This window comes from Buteo buteo, chromosome 20 (genome assembly GCF_964188355.1).
Source record: "Buteo buteo chromosome 20, bButBut1.hap1.1, whole genome shotgun sequence".
Classification (NCBI taxonomy): domain Eukaryota; kingdom Metazoa; phylum Chordata; class Aves; order Accipitriformes; family Accipitridae; genus Buteo; species Buteo buteo.
In genome coordinates, this window is record NC_134190.1 from 11,891,691 (window position 1) to 11,903,165 (window position 11,475).

The following is an 11,475-nucleotide window of genomic DNA, read 5'->3' on the forward strand; positions in this document are numbered from 1 at the left end:
ATCTTCTGAGCTTATTTAATGGCATCCTCTCTTTAATGCCCTACTTGCATGGAGAGGAACCAAACAAATTTAAAATAGCTGAAACACATTGATAACCAGTGACATCTGACATTCAAAGTACAAATCTGAATATGGCTTGGTAACTGATTTCCATTGTTGTAGCTTGCGAAAAACCAGGTCTGGTATTCCAAACAGAGATCAAATCATCCAGGTAAAACAGCATGTGACTCCTGTGTTCCTAACTCCTACAGTTTTGAGAAGTAAGGACAAGTTTGCACGTGCAAGCCACTAATCTGGCTATGTGCCTTTGTAAAATGATTGCTATGCACCACCACTCCTGTGCAAGGGCTGCCTGGGAAGCGACAGCTTAAGCTGACTGGCAGCATTCACAAAGTCCATGTTTATTATGACTGAAGGTCAGTCCTGGGAATTTCGACTTCCTCACTTCACTCAGGCTGAACTCTCCCCAGAAAATTCAGTTATCGCTCCCGAGTCCACAGTCTGAGCTCTTCTCTGCATGGGAAGAGAGACTCACCAGCTGGTGCCAGTAGCAACACCTCTATAGCAACTGCAGAGATGGTCTGAAATGGCATTAATAACAAACCGAGAGGGCTCAGACAGCTTATTCAAAGATATCCCTGTCGTGGGGAAGATATATCTTAAACACACTCAACTGGTGCCTAATTATGGGCAGATTTATGGTGCCCTGCAGCACAATCCATTTTAAAATGTAGATATGCCCCAGCGAGTGTTTGGAGGGGCTGGGGAGGGCAGGGAATGACTGACACAAGGTGCTTGGTGCTAGCCTGTGACTAGTCAAGCCCAGGACTGCCTGCCAAGAGCTATCATTCCCAGGTCCCTGAACACCCACTGTGCTCCTTTTAGACAGTCCCTGGAATATTACACTACCAGTTTCTGGTAGGGTTAAAAAAAATGTCTTTGAATTCAGCAGGAGGGAATGCATCTTAGGACTGCACAATTCCTTCTATACCATGCAAAAGTAGAGGGTGTGGTAAGGGATGTGTCAGCCTTGTCAAACCTGACTGACTACTCAGACAAAAAGTTTCAAGATGCCTCGCTGGTTTGCTTCAGGTGGAAACCAACACGTGACATCCTTCTCCCACCGTGGTCCCACCATGACTGACAGAGCGTGCGCACAATATTTCTATACAGCTCTTGATCTCGTGTTGCTGCAAGCAGAGCACCCCAACAGTGACAGTACAAGGTCAGTTACTTAATGTTACGTTATTTCTGTTCCTTTAAAAGCTCACTTCACAATTCTGTTTCATCAACACTTGGTGACATTTGCTGGAGCTTGAGAAGTTAACATATAGAAAGATACTTAACAGTGCTGAGAGCAATGCAAGGCCATTTTTGACTAGGTATTCTTTAGTAGTGGGACAAAAATCTTTTCAGCCACATGACTTGCATGCAAAATGCATTCGTGAGGATGAATTATTTTAATAAAACATGAACTTTTGGCAAGGGGCGTCTTCCCCTCATTATTCAGGCAGTTTGATAATTGATGCTAGATACCACAGTGCGGCTCAGCCACGTGCAGTACAAGACGAGACACAGGACAGTGGAAGCTCCCAAGGGATCTTTACACTTGCTTCACATTGCGGCTGCTGTAATTTACACCCAGGTATCTGCAAGCCCAAGGGGATAAGGAGCATGATGATTTTATTGACACCCATCCCTTTCTTCTGCTTATGCCCTCATTCTTGGAAATGGGAGTAAAGAGTCAAATGGGAGCTGCTACATTAGCCCTGTAGACACTCAGGCTTCCCCCTCATTAGCGTGAATCCTCCATTAGCAAGGTTGCACATTGTAACAGATGCTTGTCATCCCAACATGTCAAGTAACTGGGCTATTGCGTTGGCCTGGAGCACTGATAGCCTTATTAAAATGTTACCACCATAATTTAAAATATGTTGTAACTTGTAAGAGGGAATACCAGATCAGAGCAGTTATAAAGGTCCCAAGTATCTTTACCAACTTAGTGGAGAAGAGTACGATTTTTAAAATGGATTTTCATGCACATCTCCCCTCTGCTGAACTTTTATGGTGTACAATGGCTGCAGGCTGTGGAGGACAATGGAGAATTGGATCTAATATATAGGAAAGAATGCCAATTAACTCGCTTTGCATTAGTTTTTACAAGCAGACCTGTTGTTTCATGTTCAATTTGTGGGTCATACCACAACTATTTTGATAACAACCAGGGAAGATAAAGGTTCAGTTCTTTACTGCTTCTCACAGCTGAGGAGTGGGGGTGTCATCCTTACAGGAATATTTTGTTCTCCAAAACCCCAAGGCTATGGAGGGAAATTTATCTCCTGGTAGAATTGGAAACCTCCTTACCAAGATACCCTCTCTACAAACTCCAGAAGTTATCACAGCATTGTGTGCTCCAGCTGTGCTTGCTTGTACACTCAGCCAGCAAGAGCTCCCCACACCAAAGGGACCTTGGACTACTTGGTAAAGGCAGCATTAAGAATTGCTTTGTGCTGAAAAAGCCTTTTCAAATGTGTAAACTTAAGAAAGTTTCCTAAGAGTTGTCTTTATCCCGATCGTTTAACATGGAATTTTGTTAGTATAAAGTTTGCAGTACAAGTGAGAAAAAAAAGAGGCAGCCTTCCTTCTCACACACCCCCCTTAACTCTCTGAAGACAAAATCAGAAGCAAGAAGTTGAAGTTAGCCTTTCTCCTCCTTCCAGCTGAGTCATGTTGAACAGAAATGGGAGCTCTTTATTACAACTGTATTCTCGTCCATGACAAAAGCACAACCATCACTATAAATCATTTAAATCTTGAGTAGTTGTCATCAGTGGGACCAGAATACTGCAAGGCAGCCACTGGGGATCATGAAACATCTGTGATTACCACAGCTTTCAAGATGTGACGATGTAAATGTGGAAGTGTTCTCCTGTCTAGACCAAATTCCAGTGCTGCCTAGGTTTCACTCAGACTTGCAATGGAATACTGTCCTCCTCCTCAGTCCTCAATTATTGCTATAGTGTTGCTGCTCAGCATTCAAGAGCTGGTGCACTTCTCTTCCTTCCCCCAAACACCTACACAAACCTTGTAGTTCAAATAGCAGAATCAATTGCATTTAGTTTTCTGCCTTCTCATTCTCAGCTCCATGTAATTATAAAAGTCTGATAAAGAGACCAGAGGATTAGAGCTCTCATGTGATACGAGATGCTAAATAGGCTACTTTGCATTAATGTTTTCTTCCCAGCTCTCCATGGGATTTGGATGTGTCTGTGGGTATCTACAATATCTTCTCTATGTAAGTAGGTCTGAGTCAGACATGTAGGAAATAAAATTATCACTTTATTTCCTCTTCTTCTGTTCAGCTCCACTTTTCTGTTAGGATCACTTAGATCCCTTTAGGACACAGCCAGCTGTTTCCATAAAAACGCTCATCTTTTGCATGATTAGCAGCATAAGAACCAGTGAGGTTACCATCAATTAAAAAAAAAAAAAATTATGGGAAACGGGAAAAAAAGGATTGCTTCAAGTTAACCTTGTTGGCACAGCTCTGAGCTCTTATGCTGGCACTGAGGGACTGACAGCTCTCCTTAGTTTTATTTTCTCCTGTGGATTCCTGGGAAATCACCTCCAAATGGCATTGTAAGAAACAAGACCAACTTACTATAACAATGCCTCCTTGTGCACGTCTCAGTGAACAAACTGTGCTCAAGTAGTCCTTAAAACATTGTAAACAGACACTGGAGGACCACTCTGTGTAGAACACTGTGACACACTGTATACGTGATTTCCTTCAACGTAAGCAGAAATTTCACTTGTCAGTGTTGCTCTGTTAAATGTAGTATGAGTTTAAATTAAGAATAAGTCCAGTCCTTCCAGTTGCATGACAGGTATGGCCTCACCTCCAGGACAGACTCTAGCCACATCCTTGAAAAAAGGCCAGTTTTGTCTGCAAGAAAGTAATAAAATAATAATTATGAACTGGGCTACTGTTTACAGCAGTGCGCTTTCTTGTGCTTTTGCAGCTAATGCACTCTGTTGACACAGACAAGAACAAGAGGAACCACAGCCTGGCTCTTCTGGGAGAGGCAGGAGCACCCGGGGCTCGCTCCACCTGCCTCTGAACTGGGCAAAGGGCGTACGGGAATTGGCATGAGACACTGTGCCCGAGGGGAGCTGCTGTGCAGCAGCGCTGGGCAGGAGGAGGAAGGGACTCTCATGTATGTCAGACATATTTCGCTATAAAGTTTTCCCTGCCTCATCTCATCAGGCCGTAAGTTTTTCTGGACTTTTGTATGTAAGCACTGACTAGCACTGGGAACTTCCTGATACCACTAGGACGACACCAGGGCTTCTAGGTGCTGAACGACATAAGTAATAAAGTCTCCCTTCCCAGTTTTAACAAGAAATCACAGAATGGTTTTGGTTGGAAGGCATCTCAGCAGGTCTGTTGTTCAACCTCCTGCTCAAAGCCCTTTAGCTATGAGAACAAAGTGGCTCAGGGCTTTGTCCAGTGAGGTCTTGAAAACCTCCAAGGACGGTACCTGCACAACGTCATTGCCTGTTCCACCGCTCGTTGTCCTCATGGGGAAAAGTTCATCTTCATACCCAGTTGGACTTTCTCTTGTTTCAATTTATGCCCACTGTCTGTTGTCCTCTCACCACACACCACTGTGAAGAGCTTTGGTGGCTCACAGATGCTGACAGCTGCTTTTAGCTTCCCCTGAAGACGTCTCATCCCTGGGCTGGACAAGGCATGGTCCCTCAGCCACTCCTTACAGGGCTGGTCTCTAAACCCCAACCATCTTGGTGGCTTAGTAACGAGTTTATCAACCGGTGCTGACATCTGGATGCAGTACTCTAGATGGATCTAATGAGTCCTGCACAGAGGGGATGATGGCTCCCCTCCATCCGGTGGCTGCGCTCCTGTCCATACAGCCCCGGCTGTACCGGGCTCTTTGCCTTCCTTGCTGCCAGAGCACACTGCTGGCTCACGTTCAGCCTACTGCTCAGCACCACCCCTATGTCCTCTCCTGCAGAGCTCAGCAGCAGCCTGTACGGTTGCAAGGAGCTGTTTCAGCCTAGTTGCAGGACTTTGCATTCGTCCTTGTCAAATTTCATAAGGTTCTTGTTGACCCCTTCCTCCAGCTGCCAAGGTCTCTCTGAGTGGCGACCATGCACTGGAATGTGTCGATTGCTTTCCCAGTTTGGTATCAGGTGCAAACTTGATGAGGGTGCATGCTGTCTCCACTTTCCTATCACTGGCAAAGATATTAAATTGACAGAATAGATCCCTGAAGAACTCTGCTTGTAAAGGCCTCCAGGTAGAATATGAGCCCTTTAAGCTCAACAAACAAGCCAGTTTTTCACCCTTCTACTAATCCATCTGTCCAGACCAGAATGTTCCAGCTTAGATACAAAGGTGCTGTAGGAGTTCCTGTCTAACATTAAGTTAAAGTCAAGGTAGATAACAACCACTGCTCTTCCCATATCACAGAAAGCAATCAGGTTGGTCAAGCAGGGGAAATTCCCACTCAGTATTAGGGGAAATAAATTTACCATGAGGGTAAACACCGGAGCAGGTGCCCAGAGGGGCTGTGGAGTCTCCACCCTAGAGATACTCAAAACCCAACTGGGCAAGGCCCTGAGCAACCTGCTCTACCTGGACCTGCTTTGGGCAGGGGTGGGACGAGAGACCTCTAGAGGTCCCACAAAGCCTACGTGATCTGATGATCTAACCTTGGTAGATCCATGTTGGCTGTTCCCAGTCACCACCTTCTCATTCATGTAACAAAGCTTTCACATTCACCACTGTCCCTCAGAAAGGTTTGATAGCAGCATGAACACACCATATCTGCCCTAGAATATCCTTATTCCAAAGGGCATAAATCACCACCTTCATTATTCAGGAGCATACACAGAAACTCTGGCAGACTCAGTAGAGAGCCTGATACTTCTGTCTTCTGGGTGAAGACAATACTTTCCATAGGGGAATTTTTCTTTTTATTTATTATAGTTAATGATATCCACATTCAAGCATGTTAAAACACTAGAGCTGATCGTAATTTTCCCAGTAACAATACTGATGAAATACTTTCCAAAAATGTCCCCTCTATTTTGGCATCTCTGAGAGATGCCAAATGAGCCAACCTAATGAGATGAGACAACATAATGGCTATGCTAACATTAGAAATGTAACAAGCAGAAAACAATGCAAAATTCTTATGAAGAAATGGAAAACAAGCTGATTTACAGTTTAAGTTTCATTTTCATTGCTTACAACAATCTGTTGTAAAACTGTCAAGCATCATCCTTAGGACACATCTACACTATCATTGTGGTTCACTCCCTGTTTCACTCCTGGGCCCCTGATTGTCCATACCACTTACATGCTGGTTTGCCCCCAGGCCTCCTACATCGAGAAAATCAACTTGCTCCCTCCCAGAGGGCACAAAATTCCCACGTCCCGGCTCCAAAGACACAAGACACTCCACTGCTTGGTAGGTCAGACTTTTCTTCCTGAGGCGGTCAGGGTTTACTTCCCAAGCAGACCACGGATTGTGTAGGCTCACTGGTAGTCTCTCGTCATACTAAGATATTAATTTTGCTGTGTTGCTTCATCTGGAGCAGATGAGCAGTTTTCTACAGGGCTGCTGGAAGGCTGCTCCAGGGCAAGCTGTGGGAAGAGCTGGAGGAGGTGCAGCACTGAATGGCTGAAATCAAGGATTTCTCAGGAAGGGGGGAAGCGTTACCGCAAGTTGCTGATCGAAGAAGCCTGCAGTTGTACCGTGACTGTTCGGCATTTTTAAGCGAGAATATATGCCTGTTTCCTGGCTAGATGAGTGCTGCGAGGAGGGCCCACGTGTGGTTGCGCTGTACCAGAAGCAGCCTGCAACCCACCGGTGGGGCTGACTACCTAGCTGTGGGATTGCCCATGACCCCAGCATAGCAAGAAGCCTGGGGGTTATCTTCAACCAGATGCCAGCAGTGGTGAAACTCCAGCAGCAGGGACTTAGCGTGGCCGATGACCAGTATACATCTCGCGCAGCTACGTGCTGATACTGCATTGTTGCCATTATATCGCCATTACCGCCCAAGCCAGCGCCACTAAACAAAGCCCAGCGGAGCCCACCCACGCTGCAGTTGCACCTTCAGCCGTGGCGTGGACATGCTCCGTGTGGCAGATGATTATCAGCGTAACGATGCGTGATGTCAGCTGTCCCTCCTGCCGCCACCTCCTCACCCTCTGCAAGCATCTCGCATCCCCTCTGTGGATACAGCCCTTGAGTGAAACAGGCCGCTGTTGTTTTAGCGACAGCCTACCCTCAGGAACACTGGTAAGGATTTTGTGTAGGCTGGCCAGGTCTGTTTTAACCACTACTCCGATAACCACTAACCTTGCTCTGAGCCAATGTTGTGGTAAAAAAAAAACCTGTTTCTTCCAGAATCCTCACGCCCCTAGTAAAGATAGGGATCACCCCTGTAGCAGTGGCAGATTTCCCTACAATCCTCTGTCATAAAACCTGATTTTCTGTACGTTCACAGAAGGCTGGGTCCTTCACGCATAGAGATGCTGTCCTCCGTGGCATTGCTTTTGTGAGAGGTCTGTGGGATGCCCTGGCTTAAGAGGATGCCTGTCATATCTACAAAGGCTTCTGTACTGTATGCAGAACTACCTTTAAATACATACACAAAAAGTCCAACCTAGGGGTCCTCAGCATTTTTATGTTCTACGTCGCTATAATCTCCTTTCTAGTTTCACACGTCCTCAAGAAGATCAGGTTTTGCCTGTTAAATTGGCTGATGGATGTGTTCTGTATACACTACTACATATTTCATGCATAATAAGAATAAAAACATCCTGCTCCAGAAGGGCAACTGAATTCATTCATTCATTCTTTGGTCTGCATTTCCTTCACCTTTATCCCTTCTTTCTGCAGACTTTGACAAGTTTCCACAGCTAAAAAATCTGTACCCAATTTACACCAACAGACTGAAAAATCCACTGCTGCGTGCCCTTGTTTTTAATGGGAATAGCCCATCAGGGTGCTTGTTCTAACATGTGTGGTATGAATTTTGCACCAGCAAACAAATTTTTATCTGGCACGCAGAACTTATTCAAAAGGTATTACTTCTGCTGGGACTAGAGGCAGGAATGAGTCACATCTCTTTAATACTCAAGAAGTGCCCTGCCCCAAGGAGTGCCTCTGTTTTCCTCCCCTCCCTGTCTCGCGCGCTCTCTCTCAAGCCTTAATTGTCTTGAGTTATAAAGCTTTTGAGAAATCACTCTTAAAATTATGACTCCTGTTAAATTTAATTAGACGTGAACTCCAGCCAGGAGAGCAGAGGTAGTTTCATGAATTGTTATTCTGGCTGAAAACAGCAGGATTCCCTGACCACAGGAAGTTCAAAGGACCAGCAGCAAAAGGAGGAGATAACCTTCGTTCCCAGGCAACACCGGCTTCACTTGGGATGCCAGCAGATTTATGACATGAGCTTTGCTCTACTTACCATTTGGGGTGGGGCCTCTCACATTGATAAACAATCAGGTTTCTACAGGGCTGAAGTTTGCAACAGCACCACATATTTAGGCACAGGCATTATGGCAACACGCATTCAGCGTATTTCGGAGTCTGCTGTTCCTGAAGCTGAATATTGTTCCTAAAAGAGGAGGTGTTGCCCCATGTCACCCATTTGGAAAAAAAATAAGCTTCAGTGAGGTCACATTATTTTAACAAGAAAAATGTAGTAATATAGTAATATTTACAAATTTACAAACCCAGAAGTCATTCAGATCTGCAACACTTCAGAAAACAAGGGAACTTTATTTAGGCAATATTTCCTCTATATAAAAACAAAGACAAAGCAAACAACCTAAACCTACAACAGGACAACCATAATTGTAAGTCTATACTCAATAACAACCTGTGGCAGAATTCCCATTGACTTTATTGACCAAATTCTCACCCCACAGTTTTTTCTCAAGCTGGTTCCTTACCTAAAAGTAATTTCAAAGTCATTTCAAAGATGAATAATGGTCTTTTATTTATTGGGCATCAACAGTGTATTTAGCGATGTATAAACATGCACAGCAGAGCCTTTGCCCAAAGGTCACCACAGTCTAGTCAAAATACAGCTAGAACAGATTCAGAAGAGCACAATAGCTCCCTAATATAAACATTGATCATATAAGCAGACAGATACAAGTATGAAGACTGATGGAGAAACATTTCAGATGCTGCTGTTTAAAGGGTTCATGCATATACAGAAGGTTTTAGAAAAAAGCGAGGAAGGTCATATGACTCACTGTCAGGATGAAAGCCAGTTTGCTAGAAGGCACCAAGCTGGGATCTGTAAACACATATGGTCTATGGTCAGGAGGGAATCTGGAGCAGCGTGAGAGCAAGATAAGGAAGGAATGTGTGAGCAGATACAGAGAGAGGGGGTCACGCAGGGCATCTCTTGGGAAGGCAAGAGGCTCCAAACTCAGTGCGGAGAGACAGGAAAACCTGGAGAGAGGGAGTGTGAGGGGTGGGGTGGCAGGAAGGGAGGCCAGCTTCAGCAGTAGGTGCACTTAGGGTAATCCATGCTGGGAAGCAAGGACTTACGAAGATACAATTTCGATTCTTCCTACAAGTTTTAAATACGGATGATTTCTGTTAAAAGAATACATTTTGTCCTTTTTCTAAGGGGTTCAAGAAAAAGTTTCCGTGTATGAATGACAGAACTTCCCTCCCCTGACCTACTGATGTTGTCTCTTTAATACCTGCGAGAAGAGGGCTGATCGCCGCTCACAGAAAGGAGCAACACAACATATTTCTGTATGCAATGTTCGTGCTTTTCTATGATTGTAACATTCATTTAGCAGAGGGCGCTTTGACCCTGTACTGAGGATTTAAACTTCAGCGGAGCTGAGGTACAGCGTGAGCCTTAGCAGCAAAAACCAGTGCCTTGGAAGGCAACTCAGAAATTCCAGAGCGATGTAGGCATGGGGAGATGCAGGGCTGAAAGCAGACTTGATTGCTGCATGAAACACAGCAGGTTCACAGAGAGCCAGGATCCCATGGTGCTCCCACAGCCTGCAAACAGGCAGTTCGTGCCCCCAGTGCGAGGGAGCAGGGAGACCCATCCAGCTGGGCACTGCCAGCCCTGCAACCGCAGGAATCCCAGTTGGCACCAGGTAAAGAATATTTTTTTCCACGCCTTCCTCTCATCCGTGAAAGCCCTCAGACACTGTCAGGAGGTCAGCAAACCACTGCCTTGCAGAAAAACAGCAAGCACAATGAACAGCTGGATGTGCCAGCACGAGTTGGCTGTAAGAGATGTAACAGAGAGCATTTTCTAAGTCATGCCCTATCCTGCATACAGCCATAGCTGAAAAACAGCTGGCTACTTTTCACAGAGATGAACATTTTAAAGCCAGAAGGAACTGTTTTGATAATGTAATTGGTCCCTGGCACAGGACAGACTATGTAATCTCACCTCGTAAATCTAATCTTGAATCAAACCTGTATTTTGTGGCTGAGTTAAAGTGTTAACTTTTGGAAACATAGGCAATCCCTATTTTACTTCAGACGACTCTGTGACAGGGGTGGTTAAGAGCTTCAGGAGGAAAAGATCAACTTCAAAGGATCATTTTGGATCACAGATCTAAGCCAACAGTTTAACTTCCCACTATCCCTCGGTTAGCAAGCAGTATGAGACCATCTCAGTCCTGTCCAGCTGTCAGAGAAGTGGGAGCTTGTATGGGACCAGCTGGGAAAGCTAAGGTGGGAAAAGAAGAGATATGATAAAGGGATACTGAGGTGGAAAGCTTGTCTATCTTTCTGGCTGTACTACATGATCTTTTAGTCTCTTAACAAACCTCGCTTCTCTTTTATCCTTACATCATCCCAGCTACCACAGTTCTACCCCTGCATCTTGCATCTCACCTTGGAAAACAGTATACAGAAAAAAATGTCTTTCAACAAAAGAGAAAGCCACAGCAAAACGCCAAAGCATATTACACCCCCACTGTGTGGCTCGCTGCCAGGTGGGACGGTCTCAAGATCTGTTAGGAAGCATTGCTTAAGTAACAAACATTTGATCTTATAGACATAAAATAATGCATTCAAACAAACAGATAATGCATTCATATGCATGCTGTCCGTCTCCTGACTCGCACGTGTAATGCTGGAATGTATTACTTTCATAAAATATGTCTTTTATCTTGCTGCAGCTAATAACAGATCTGTGGTTAAGAATTTTTCATGCACACTCCATTCAAGTGGTGCTGCCTCAACAGAGAGCTGCTGTGCCGTTCCCCTCCCCTCGCAACCCTGGCCAGCCGGCATGGCCTGAGGGAGGGAGGCCTGGCACACTGGAAAACTGGCTCTTGCCAAAATTACCTTCTGAAAAGAGGAGGGGTAAGATGGGGCATGGCCACAAACCAGAAATCCTCATGGTGCTCCTCCTGCAGCATGGTCCCTCTGCCTCCGG